This window comes from Salmo salar, chromosome 20, assembly GCF_965601325.2.
Source record: "Salmo salar chromosome 20, fSalSal1, whole genome shotgun sequence".
Lineage (NCBI taxonomy): Eukaryota > Metazoa > Chordata > Actinopteri > Salmoniformes > Salmonidae > Salmo > Salmo salar.
Genome location: NC_138310.1, coordinates 37471546 through 37484283, shown reverse-complemented (window position 1 = coordinate 37484283; position 12738 = coordinate 37471546). Strand labels below are relative to the sequence as shown.

The following is a 12738-nucleotide window of genomic DNA, read 5'->3' as shown; positions in this document are numbered from 1 at the left end:
GGACAGGTGAGTTTAAATGGGTATAATGGTTTAAAGTGAGTCCAGGGGTTAAATAACAGGTGTTAAAATGGTAAAATATCAGCGGGAGTAAGAGTGGATAAAATCAGAAAATGATCGAGGTATACTACAGTGTGTAGTATAGTATTCTACAACAGTGTGTAGTATAGTAATCTACAGTATACTACAGTTTACTACAGTGAGGGAAAAAAGTATTTGATCCCCTGCTGATTTTGTACGTTTGCCTACTGACAAAGAAATGACCAGTATATAATTTTAATGGTACGTTTATTTGAACAGTGAGAGACAGAATAACAACAAAAGAATCCAGAAAAACGCATGTCAAAAATGTTATAAATTGATTTGCATTTTAATGAGGGAAATAAGTATTTGACCCCCTCTCAATCAGAATGATTTCTGTCTCCCAGGTGTCTTTTATACAGGTAATGAGCTGAGATTAGGAGCACACTCTTAAAGGGAGTGCTCCTAATCTCAGTTTGTTACCTGTATAAAAAAGACACCTGTCCACAGTAGCAATCAATCAGATTCCAAACTCTCCACCATGGCCAAGACCAAAGAGCTCTCCAAGGATGTCAGGGACAAGATTGTAGACCAACACTAGGCTGAAATGGGCTACATGACCATCGCCAAGCAGCTTGGTGAGAAGGTGACAACAGTTGGTGTGATTATTCGCAAATGGAAGAAACACAAAAGAACTGTCAATCTCCCTCGGCCTGGGGCTCCATGCAAGATCTCACCCCGTGGAGTTGCAATGATCATGAGAACGGTGAGGAATCAGCCCAGAACTACACGGGAGGATCTTGTCAATGATCTCAAGGCAGCTGGGACCATAGTCACCAAGAAAACAATTGGTAACACACTACGCCGTGAAGGACTGAAATCCTGCAGCACCCGCAAGGTCCCCCTGCTCAAGAAAGCACATAGACATGCCCATCTGAAGTTTGCCAATGAACATCTGAATGATTCAGAGGACAACTGGGTGAAAGTGTTGTGGTCAGATGAGACCAAAATGGAGCTCTTTGGCATCAACTCAACTCGCCGTGTTTGGAGGAGGAGGAATGCTGCCTATGACCCCAAGAACACCATCCCCACCGTCAAACATGGAGGTGGAAACATTATGCTTTGGGGGTGTTTTCTGCTAAGGGGATATGAAAACTTCACCGCATCAAAGGGACGATGGATGGGGCCATGTACCGTCAAATCTTGGGTGAGAACCTCCTTCCCTCAGCCAGGGCATTGAAAATGGGTCGTGGATGGGTATTCCAGCATGACAATGACCCAAAACACACGGCCAAAGCAGCAAAGGAGTGGCTCAAGAAGAAGCACATTAAGGTCCTGGAGTGGCCTAACCAGTCTCCAGACCTCAATCCCATTGAAAATCTGTGGAGGGAGCTGAAGGTTCGAGTTGCCAAACGTCAGCCTCGAAACCTTAATGACTTGGAGAAGATCTGCAAAGAGGAGTGGGAAAAAATCCCTCCTGAGATGTGTGCAAACCTGGTAGCCAACTACAAGAAACGTCTGACCTCTGTAATTGCCAACAAGGGTTTTGCCACCAGGTACTAAGTCATGTTTTGCAGAGGGGGTCAAATACTTATTTCCCTCATTAAAATGCAAATCATTTTATAACATTTTTGACATGGGTTTTTCAGGATTTTTTTGTTGTTATTCTGTCTCTCACTGTTCAAATAAACCTACCATTAAAATTATAGACTGATCATTTCTTTGTCAGTGGGCAAATGTACAAAATCGGCAGGGGATCAAATACTTTTTTCCCTCACTGTACATAATTATATAGTAAATACTGCAGTATTCTATTCTAAACTGTAGCATTTTTTATGTGTGTTTGTGAATAGCTTGAGTGTGTGTGTGCGTGTGTGTTTATGGGCGTTAGTGACTTAGTCCTATGTGACGCTCTACACACTGCTTTACGTAATGAGGGGATTTTGCCTCTCGTCCATCTCCTCCTCTAATTTCTTCCTCCCTCCCTTCCTCTTCTTTCTCATTGCTGCTCTCATCCTCTTCTTCCTTCTCCTCCTCCTCACTCTCACTCCTGTCTCTCCGAAGTCAAGCCGTGAGTTTTTGTCAGAAAGGAACAAGTGATCTAGCTTTCTCCTTTCCTCCCTTTCTCTCTGTCTCCCTCCCTTCCATCTCTCTCTCTCTCTCGCGCTCTCTCTCTCTCCCTCCCTCTCCCTCCCTTTCTCCCTCCCTCCCTATCTCTCTCCCTCCCTCCCTATCTCTCTCCCTCCCTCCTTCTCCCCCTCTCTCTCCCTCCCTCCCTCTGCTCAACATTCCTCTTTCTCCTGTCCGATCACTCCTCTCTCTCTCTCTCTCTCTCTCTCTCTCTCTCTCTCTCTCTGGTTCACACCCTCCTCTCCTCTCCTCTCCCGATCAGTCTCTATGTGAAGGGAGTTCCGTATGGTTACAGACTCGGCTGGTGGAAGAAGTCAAAGCAAGGTAGGGGCACACACCTCCCCCTCTCTCTTTTCCTCTCTATTTCTTCCCCTATCTCTAGCTCCGTCTTTCTTTCCCTCTCTGTCATGTGTCTTTGAGAAACTCAGAGATTAAGTTGTTTCCTCAGCTGTTTGAAAGACATTCTCACACTCTCTCAGCTCAGTTTATTCTCCCTCTCTCTCTCCCTATTGCTATTTCAGCCTTTCTCTCTCTTTCTCCCTCTCCCACTTGCTCACTCTCTCTCTGTCTCTCTTAGTCACCATGCATACATCTGCTGCATGTTATGAGGTGGTGTCTACTGTAGTATATGAGGGGTCAAACCCTGTCTTTATTATCAAGTCATTTGTGATTGTGGTTTGGGTTAAATAGAGATTGTCTGTGATACAGATAGATATACTGTTGCGTGTGTATGAAAGTGTGTGTGAGACATAGAGCGTGGTAGAGAGGAAGATCTGAATCTTTATCTGGTTTTCTCTTACAGACAGAGCACTCCTTACTGAAGGAAAAACTAAATAACTGTCGAAAAAATGTGTCAGTAGGTGTGTATGTGCGCGTTCTGGCGTGTGTGTGTGCGCATGCACTATGATATATTGATAGATAGAGCTGGCAGTGTGGTAGTTTTAGGTGCTCTTGTCTAAGGCAGTGTGGAAGTATTTAGGTGCTCTTGTCTAAGGCAGTGTGGTAGTATTTAGGTGCTCTTGTCTATGGCAGTGTGGCAGTTTTTAGGTGCTCTTGTCTAAGGCAGTGTGGTAGTATTTAGGTGCTCTTGTCTATGGCAGTGTGGCAGTTTTTAGGTGCTCTTGTCTAAGGCAGTGTGGTAAGTTTTAGGTGCTCTTGTCTTGCTCTTGTCTAAGGCAGTGTGGCAGTATTTATTTGCTCTTGTCTTGCTCTTGTCTAAGGCAGTGTGGTAGGTTTTAGGTGCTCTTGTCTAAGGTAGTGTGGTAGTTTTAGGTGCTCTTGTCTAAGGCAGTGTGGTAGTATTTATGTGCTCTTGTCTATGGCAGTGTGGTAGTTTTAGGTGCTCTTGTCTAAGGCAGTGTGGTAGTTTTAGGTGCTCTTCTCTAAAGCAGTGTGGAAGTTTTTAGGTGCTCTTGTCTAAGGCAGTGTGATAGTTTTTAGGTGCTCTTATCTAAGGCAGTGTGGTAGTTTTAGGTGCTCTTGTCTAAAGCAGTGTGGAAGTTTTTATGTGCTCTTGTCTAAGGCAGTGGGGTAGTTTTTAGGTGCTCTTGTCTTGCTCTTGTCTAAGGCAGTGTGGTAGTATTAGGTGCTCTTGTCTAAGGCAGTGTGGTAGTTTTTATGTGCTCTTGTCTAAGGCAGTGGGGTAGTTTTTAGGTGCTCTTGTCTTGCTCTTGTCTAAAGCAGTGTGGAAGTTTTTATGTGCTCTTGTCTAAGGCAGTGTGGTAGTTTTTAGGTGCTCTTGTCTTGCTCTTGTCTAAGGCAGTGTGGTAGTATTAGGTGCTCTTGTCTAAGGCAGTGTGGTAGTTTTTATGTACTCTTGTCTAAGGCAGTGTGGTAGTTTTTAGGTGCTCTTGTCTTGCTCTTGTCTAAGGCAGTGTGGTAGTATTAGGTGCTCTTGTCTAAGGCAGTGTGGTAGTTTTTATGTACTCTTGTCTAAGGCAGTGTGGTAGTTTTTAGGTGCTCTTGTCTAAGGCAGTGTGGTAGTATTAGGTGCTCTTGTCTAAGGCAGTGTGGTAGTTTTTCTGTACTCTTGTCTAAGGCGGTGCGGTAGTATTTAGATGCTCTTGTCTAAGGCAGTGTGGTAGTAGAGCCATGATGTGACCACACTCTGTAGGGACTGATAGGGTTACTTCTGCGGCAAGGACGTCTCGCTGTGCGCCTATACCTCCACCGCTGACTCGCTGTTGGGGCTTGCGTGTAAGCAGCCGTGTAGATGTCTGTGTTTGTGCGTGCGTGCAAGTCTGTGTATGTGTGTGTGTGTGTGTGTGTGTGTGTGTGTGTCTTTCCACTTAAGCAATGGAAAGTGCGTCTAAAATCTGTTTATAGGTACTAACTCATATCCCTCCCTCCCTCCCATTCTTCCTCCTTTCCCTAGGCAGGTAGTAAAATGGATTGGTGTCAGTCCGAGCGATGGAAAGAGCAGAAAGCGGAAGAGAGCAGAACCCAAAGAAAACTTCAAAGAGGTAGGAGCACCTTTAAATAGACCTCTATCTCACACTCTCATGGTCTCAGTGTGTTCTGTCTGTCAGACACACTGCTTCCCAGTGGACTCTCTCTCTAAGGCTGTCTGCTCTCTCTCTCTTTCTCTGTCCCTCTCTCTGTGCATGTGTACGTGCGAACATGTGTGCATGCTCGCATATGTGCATGTCTTTACCTAATCTGCATGTCACTGGGTTTTGGGTCAAGGTCAGGTATCAGGATCAGGGATTAGAGGTCAGAGATTAGCTGAGGTCAGAGTGCGTGTTAATGAGCAATTCCCCAAGGACAACACACACACACCTGCATCACTAATGAGCAAGAACCAATCTATAACCCACCGAGGGTTAGGCACCTTCAGCCTATATTTCCTGCCTGAGATAATGAACCTCATGGGTTAGCTGCTACTGACCATTTAAAATGGAGGTTTTAGCTTGTCACAATATAGTATAAAACAATATAGTTTAAAAACATGTAGCCCTGGTTGTCCTGAAAAGAAAATGGTAAAACTCTTCATTGTGAGGCTAAATACACTGAATGTACAAAACATTATGAACACCTGCTCTTTCCATGACAGACTGACCAGATGAATCCAGATGAAAACTATGATCACTTATTGATGTCACCTATTAAATTCACTTCAATCAGTGTAGATGAAGGAGAGGAGACAGGTTAAAGAAGGATTTTTAAGCCTTGAGACAATTGAGACATGGATGGTGTATGTGTGGAATTCAGAAAGTGAATGGGCAAGACAAAACATGTAAGTGCCTTTGAACGGGGTATGGTAGTAGGTACCAGGCACACAGGTTTGAGTGTGTTAAGAACTGCAATGCTGCTGGGTCAATAGTTTCCTGATTGTGTCAAGAATGTTCCACCACCCAAAGGACATCCAGCCAACTTGACACAACTGTGGGAAGCATTGGTGTCAACATGAGCCTGCATCCCTGTGGAACACTTTTGACACCTTGTAGAGACCATTCCCCGACAAATTGAGGCTGTTCTGAGGGCAAAAAGAAGTGCAACTCAATAGTAGGAAGGTGTTCCTAATGTTTTGTACACTCAGTGTTTCTCAATGTGCAGGAAGCTGTTCCTAATGTTTTGTACACTCAGTGTTTGTCAATGCCCAAATAATAATTTCTAGTTGAATGAACATATGAGACAATTTGAGGAAACACATGATTTTAAGTTGACTGAATTTCTGCCTAGGTTTTCTCATGTTGGAGCTAACATTGGGCCAACTAAAAATGTTAAGTTCAGGTAGCACTTTGACCGAAAAGTTGAGTAAACAAAAAAGAAGCTGTGGAACCAGTTAATTAACAATATTTACAGTTGAAGACGGAAGTTTACATATGCTTAGGTTGGAGTCATTAAAACTCGTTTTTCAACCACTCCACAAATTTCTTGTTAACAAACTATAGTTTTGGCAGGTCAGTTAGGACATCTACTTTGTGTATGACAAGTAATTTTTCCAACAATTGTTTACAGACCGATTATTTCACTTATAATTCACTGTATCACAATTCCAGTGGGTAAGAAGTTTACATACACTAAGTTGACTGTGAATTTAAACAGCTTGGAAAATTCCAGAAAATGATGTCATGGCTTTAGAAGCTTCTGATAGGCTAATTGACATCATTTAAATCAATTGGAGGTGTACCTGTGGATGTATTTCAAGGCCTACCTTCAAACTCAGTGCCTCTTTGCTTGACATTATGGGAAAATCAAAAGAAATCAGCCAAGACCTCAGAAAATAAAATTGTAGACCTCCACAAGTCTGGTTCATCCTTGGGAACAATTTCCAAATGCCTGAAGGTACCACGTTCATCTGTACAAACAAGTACGCAAGTATAAACACCATGGGACCACGCAGCCCTCATACCCCTCAGGAAGGAGACGTGTTCTGTCTCCTAGAGATGAACGTACTTTGGTGCAAAAAGTGCAAATCAATCCCAGAACAACAGCAAAGGACCTTGTGAAGATGCTGTAGGAAACAAGTAAAAAGTATCTATATCCACAATAAAACGAGTCCTATATCGACGTAACCTGAAAGGCCGCTCAGCAAGGAAGAAGCAACTATTGGATATAAGAGCAACGTCAACTTACCAACATTACGACCAGGAATACGACTTTCCCGAAGCGGATCGTCTGTTTGGTCCACCACCCAGGACAATAGATCGGATCCCAGCAGGCAAACCAAAACAACAGCGCCGCAGAAGGGGCAGACGGAGTGGTCTACTGGCCAGGCTCCGTAGATGGGCACATTTCCCACCGCTCCCGAGTATACTACTAGCCAATATCCAGTCTCTTGACAACAAGGTAGACGAAATCCGAGCAAGGGTTGCCTGCCAGAGAGACGTCAGAGATTGTAACGTTCTCTGTTTCACGGAAACATGGCTCACTCGGGATACATTATCAGAGTTGATACAGCCACCTGGTTTCTTCACGCATCGCGCCGACAGAAACAAACATCTCTCTGTTAAGAAGAAGGGCGGGGGTGTATGCCTTATGATTAATGAGTCGTGGTGTGATCATAACAACATACAGGAACTCAAGTCCTTTTGTTCACTTGACCTAGAATTCCTTACAATCAAATGCCGACCGCATTATCTACCAAGAGAATTCTCGATTATAATCACAGTCATGTACATCCCCCCACGCAGACACCTCAACGGCCCTGAAATAACTTCATTGGACTCTATGTTAACTGGAAACCACATATTCTGAGGCTGCATTTATTGTAGCTGGGGATTTTAACAATGCTAATCTGAAAACATGGCTCTCTAAATTTAATCAGCATATCGAATGCGTGACCCGGGCTGGCAAAATCCTGGATCATTGTTATTCTAACTTCCGCGACGCATACAAAGCCCTCCCTTGCCCTCCTTTTGGCAAATCTGACCACCACTCCATTTTGTTGCTCCCAGGCTACAGACAGAAACTAAAACAGGAAACGCCTGTGCTCAGGTCTGTTCAACGCTGGTCTGACCAATCTGATTCCACGCTTCAAGATTGCTGCGATCACGTGGACTGGGATATGTTCCAGATAGCATCAAACAACAACATTGATGTATATGCTGATTTGGTGAGCGAGTTTATTGGCAAGTGCATCGGTGATGTTGTACCCACGGCGACAATTAAAACCTTCCCCAATCAGAAACTGTGGATTGATGGCAGCATTCGCGCAAAACTGAAAATGCGAACCAACGCTTTTAATCAGGGCAAGGCGACCGGAAACATGACCGAATACAAACAGTGTAGCTATTCCCTCCTTAAGGCATTCAAACATGCTAAGCATCAGTATCGAGACAAATTAGAGTCGCAATTCATCGGCTCAGACATGAGAGGTATATGGCTGGGTCTCCAGTCAATAGTGGACTACAAAAAGAAAACCAGCCCCGTCGCGGACCCGATGTCGTGCTCCCATACAAACTAAAAAACTTCTTTGCTCGCTTTGAGGACAATACAGTGCCACCGACACGGCCCGCTACCAAAACCTGCGGACTCTTCTTGACCGCAGCCAACGTGAGTAAAACATTTAAACGTGTTAACCCTCGCAAGGCTGCCGGCCCAGACGGCATCAATAGCTGCATCCTCAGAGCATGCACAGACCAGCTGGCTGGTGTGGTTACGGACATATTCAATCAATCCCTATCCCAGTCTGCTGTTCCCACATGCTTCAAGATGGCCACCATTGTTCCTGTTCCCAAGAAAGCTAAGGTAACTGAGCTAAACAACTTTCGCCCCGTTGCACTCACTTCTGTCATCATGAAGTGCTTTGAGAGACTAGTCAAGGATCATATCACCTCCACCCTACCTGACACCCTAGACCCACTCCGATTTGCTTACCGCCCCAATAGGTCCACAGACGACGCAATAACAATCACACTGCCCTATCCCATCTGGACAAGAGGAATACCTATGTAAGAATGCTGTTCATTGACTACAGCTCAGCATTCAACACCATAGTACCCTCCAAACTCGTCATTAAGCTCGAGACCCTGGGTCTTGATCCCGCCCTGTGCAACTGGGTCCTGGACTTTCTGACGGGCTGCCCCCAAGTGGTGAGGGTAGGAAACAACATCTCCACCCCGCTGATCCTCAATATTGGGGCCCCACAAGGGTGCGTTCTCAGCCCTCTCCTGTACTCCTTGTTCACCCATGACTGCGTGGCCATGCACACCTCCAACTCAATCATCAAGTTTGCAGACGACGCTACAGTGGTAGGCTTGATTACCAACAACGATGAGACGACCTACAGGGAGGAGGTGAGGGCCCTCGGAGTGGGGTGTCAGGAAAATAACCTCACACTCAACAAAACAAAGGAAATGATCATGGACTACAGGAAACAGCAGAGGGAGCACCCCCCTAGGCACATCGATAGGACAGTAGTGGAGAAGGTGGAAAGCTTTAAGTTCCTCTGCATGCACATCACGGACAAACTGAAATGGTCCACCCACACAGACAGCTTGGTGAAGAAGGCGCAACAGCGCCTCTTCAACCTCAGGAGGCTGATGAAATTTGGCTTGTCACCAAAAACACTCAAAAACTTTTACAGATGCACAATTGAGAGCATCCTGTCGGGCTGTATCACCGCCTGGTATGGCAACTGCTCCGCCCACAACCGCAAGGCTCTCCAAAGGGGCGTGCGATCTGCACAACGCATCACCGGGGGCAAACTACCTGCCCTCCAGGACACCTACACCACCTGGTGTCATAGGAAGGCCCAAAAGATCATCAAGGACAACAACCATCCGAGCCACTGCCTGTTCACCCTGCTATCATCCAGAAGGCGAGGTCAGTACATGTGCATCAAAGCTGGGACTGAGAGACTGAAAAACAGCTTCTATCTCAAGGCCATCAGACTGTTAAACAGCCATCACTAACACTGAGTGGCTGCTGCCAACATACTGACTCACATCTCTAGCCACTTTAAATAATTAAAAATTGGATGTAATAAATGTATCACTAGTCACTTTAAACAATGCCACTTTATATAATGTTTTCATACCCTACATTACTCATCACATATGTATATACTGTACTCTATACCATCTACTGCATCTTGCCTATGCCGTTCGGCCTTTGCTCATCCATATATTTATATGTACATATTCTTATTCATTCCTTTACACTTGTGTGTATAAGGTAGTTGGGAAATTGTTTGATTATTTGTTAGATATTACTGCATTGTCGGAACTAGAAGCACAAGCATTTCGCTACACTCACATTAACATCTGCTAACCATGTGTATGTGACCAATATAATTTGATTTGATTTGATTTGAGAAGCCACTGCTCCAATACCGCCATAAAAAAGCCAGACTATGGTTTGCAACTGCACATGGAGACAAAGATCTTACTTTTTGGAGAAATGTCCTCTGGTCTGATGAACCAAAAATAGAACTGTTTGGCCATAATTACCATCATTATGTTTGGAGGAAAAAGGGGGAGGCTTGCAAGCTGAAGAACACCATCCCAACCGTGAAGCACGGGGGTGGCAGCATCATGGTGTGGGGGTGCTTTGCTGCAGGAGGGACTGGTGCACTTCACAAAATAGATGGCATCATGAGTGAGGAAAATGATGTGGATATATTGAAGCAGCATCTCAAGACATCAGTCAGGAAGTTAAAGCTTGGTCGCAAATGGGTCTTCCAAATGGACAATGACTCCAAGCATACTTCCAAAGATGTGACAAAATGGCTTAAGGACAACAAAGTCAAGGTATTGGAGTGGCCTCAATCCTATAGAAAATGTGTGGGCAGAACTGAAAAAGCGTGTGTTAAAGGAGTGTGCAAGGAGTCCTACAAACCTGACTCAGTTACAGCAGGTCTGTCAGGAGGAATGGGCCAATGTCACGTCCTGACCAATATAGAGGATATTTTGAATTGTAGTTTGGTCAGGACGTGGCAGAGGGTAGTTGATTTATGTATTACGGGGTTTGTTGGTCACTGGTTTATGTTTGTATTTCTATGGGTATGTTCTAGGTTAGTTTTTCTATGTGTAGGTTGGGTGCTGGACTCTCAATTAGAGGCAGGTGTTTCTAGTTGCCTCTGATTGGGAGTCCTATAAGTAGGTGTGTGTTTTGTGGGTAGTTATTTGTTAGCACTGCTTTTGTTGAGCCTGCTACTCTGTTCCTGCCGTTAGTTTGTTTATTGTTTTTTCGTGGTGTTCTCATTTTTATAATAAAGATGTTGAGCACGCAACCCGCTGCGCCTTGGTCCCATTCTATCTTCCACGACAGCTGTGACAGCCAAATTTCACCCAACTTATTGTGGGAGGCTTGTGAAAGGCTACGTGAAACGTTTGGCCCAAGTTAAACAATTTAAAGGCAATGCTACCAAATATTAATTGAGTGTATGTAAAGTTCTGACCCACTGGGAATGTGATGAAATAAATAATTCTCTCTACTATTATTCTGACATTTCAAATTCTTAAAATAAAGTGGTGATCCTAACTGACCTAAGACAGGGAAATTTTACTAGGATTAAATGTCAAGAATTGTGAAAAACTGAGATTAAATGTATTTGGCTAAGGTGTATTTAAACTTCTGACTTCAACTGTAGTTGAAACAACTAGATTTGTATTTTTTACAGTGCACATTGAGGGGCAGCGAAAGGGTCTCTTCCTGTGGGAGGGAGAGTGTGGAAATCAGGCCCATGAAAGAATAGCCAATTACTGCCTGCTTGGCAATGCACCTCAGCCCACCCCACCCCTTACCACCTCCCTCCCCAGGCCTCTTCCCTGTGGCCCATCATCCCTCCATCCCTGCCTCCCTCTCTTTATCTTTTTGTTTCTGTGTACAGAGGGAGCCCCTGGATGGGCCAGGTGTATTTAATATTAGTCCTTCATGTACTTCAAACGCGCCTGCCCCCATCCTCCATCCTCTCCTCCCCCCATCTGTCTGTCACAGGTTTATAAATCACCAAGCAGACCAGCTCTGAAAAACAGAGGATGATAGGAGAGACGGAGAGGGGGAGGAGGGGAGAAAAAAGGTAGAGGAGAGCAGGAAGTGTAGAGAAGACGGGTGATGAAAGATGGGGAGAGGTGATATTAGAGAGGGTGGTCGAGAAGGAAGAGAAAGGTGAAGGGGCAGAGAAGATAGGAGAGGAGAAGACAGTGGAGAGGAGAGAAGGGGTGTGTGAGAAGTGCCTGGATGGTAGTGAAGTAGGAGGAGAAAAGGATGAGAGAATATTTGACTAGAGGATGACGACAAAGGATGAGAGACAAGAGAATGGAAGAGACAAGATGAGACGAGACATTGGATGTCTATCCATGTCCTGCTAGAGGCAACCGTGAGCTCTATTACCATCAAGTAGGGTTGGGCTTTGCAAGGGGGCTGTGGACAGGGGTTGTAGACAGGGGTGGTGAATGGATGGAATCCATGACTCCAGATCAGAAGGTTGTGTGTTTGATCCCAGTGGTGAACACTTGTTTTGTATTTTTTTGGTTTTAACCCTATTCCAAACCTTAACCCTTACCTTAACCATTCAGAATGAGTGCCTAAATGTAATGTTTTAACCATATCCAAAACCATAACCCTTAATTTGGAGCTACTTCACAATTTGACATTTTTAGAAATGGAATGAAACTGTGCAGGAGGAGTCAACCCAGGGAGACAAAAATACTTTGGAGCAACTTAGAAATGTTACATTTGAAGAAATGTGGATAAGTGTCTAATTTTGTAGTGAGAGCCTGTTGATTACGTCATAGATGATTAGTGGTCTACACACACACACACACACACACACACACACACACACACAGACACACACACACACACACACACACACACACACACACACACACACACACACACACACACACACACACACAGAGCGTATAGAGAGAGACCTTAAATAAGGGTTGTTTTAATAGAGCCAGAATGTATTACCTCTTTACTTGCTTTTATGTCCTTTTATGTGCCGTGTGTGTGTGTGTGTGTGTGTGTGTGTGTGTGTGCATACGTGTGTGTGTACTTATATATGTGTTTGTGTGTCTGTTTCTGTCTGTATGTGTGGGTGTGGGTGTGTGTATCAGGGGTCTGCTGAAGGATATTAGTCATGCTCTCATGGTAATGGGCTTCATTTTGTTCTCATTTTCATCTGTGGTCGCTGTA

At 44.6% G+C, this 12738-nt stretch overlaps 1 long non-coding RNA gene across 1 annotated transcript in view; it reads left to right on the top strand.

Annotated features, from left to right (window-relative positions):
* Window positions 1-2052: 2052 nt before the first annotated feature.
* LOC106580560 (uncharacterized) overlaps window positions 2053-12738 on the top strand; it is a 61358-nt gene continuing 50672 nt past the window's right edge. The window contains exons 1-2 of the long non-coding RNA XR_001322907.3: window positions 2053-2472; window positions 4523-4610. This is a non-coding gene — a long non-coding RNA (uncharacterized LOC106580560). The remainder of the gene's footprint in view (window positions 2473-4522; window positions 4611-12738) is intronic.